Here is a 1,071-nt window from a genome sequence, read left to right on the forward strand (position 1 = left end):
TATTTTTTTATTATTATTAATTTACTTTTTCTTTCTCTTGGCAGTTTTTTTTTATAGTTTATGACTAGAAAAAACCCGTCGGGACCATTACTTTTTGACGAAGAAATCGATCGTACAGTTCGTAGAAATCAAAGAGAAATAAAGCGTAGCTTAAGATACACGAAGAACTAGCAAAAAGACGATACTCAACCCCCAACTGAAGAGATGGCTGAAAACCAAGACAATCAGCTACCTCCTGCAATTGCAGCTAATCAAAATCCTACTCCACGTACTATGTATGATTATGCTAAACCTTCTCTAAGAGGAACTGAATCTAGCATGGTTAGACCTACTATAGCTACAAATACTTTTGAATTAAAACCTAACACTATTCAGATGATACAACAGTTTGTTCAGTTTGATGGTTTGCAGGATGAAGATCCCAATGCTCACTTCACAAATTTCCTGGAATTTTACGATACATTCAAAATTAATGGCGTATCTGATGATGCCATTCGTCTTTGGTTATTCCCTTTTTCATTGAGGAACAAAGCTAAACAGTGGTTGAACTCGTTACCACGAGGGTCAATTACTACTTGGGAACAAATGACCGAGAAATTTTTACTAAAATATTTTCCGTTGGCTAAAACGGCTAAATTATGTAATGATATCCCTTTTTTTGTGCAGATGGATTTAGAAACACTTTACGATGCATGGGAGAGATACAAGGACTTACTGAGAAGGTGCCCTCACCATGAGTTACCACTTTGGCTGCAAGTACAAACATTTCACAATGGTCTGAATCCCTCGACTCGGCAAATGGCTGACGCAACTGCTGGCAGAACCATCAACAATAAAACACCGAAAGATGCCTATAAGGTTATAGAGGAGATGTCGCTGAATAACTATCAGTGGCAAGTCATGAGGACTAAGCCAACGAAAATAGCCGGCATTTATAACATTGACTCAGTTACCATGCTCTCTAATCAGGTAGAACTTCTCAATGAAAAAATTGATGGTTTACTTGGTTCTACGCAGGTATATCCAGTAATGAGGTGTGATTCAAGTGGCAGAGGTGTGCATACAGAATCT

General features: G+C 37.9%; 1 non-coding gene across 1 annotated transcript; it reads right to left on the reverse strand.

The window, feature by feature from the left end:
• Nucleotides 1-633: 633 nt before the first annotated feature.
• LOC128289798 (small nucleolar RNA R71) lies at nt 634-740 on the reverse strand. Its single transcript, XR_008279442.1, has one exon. It is a non-coding gene; the product is annotated as a small nucleolar RNA R71 (small nucleolar RNA).
• Between the last annotated feature and the right edge of the window lie 331 nt (nt 741-1,071).

The sequence above is a fragment of the Gossypium arboreum genome, chromosome 2 (genome assembly GCF_025698485.1).
Source record: "Gossypium arboreum isolate Shixiya-1 chromosome 2, ASM2569848v2, whole genome shotgun sequence".
Lineage (NCBI taxonomy): Eukaryota > Viridiplantae > Streptophyta > Magnoliopsida > Malvales > Malvaceae > Gossypium > Gossypium arboreum.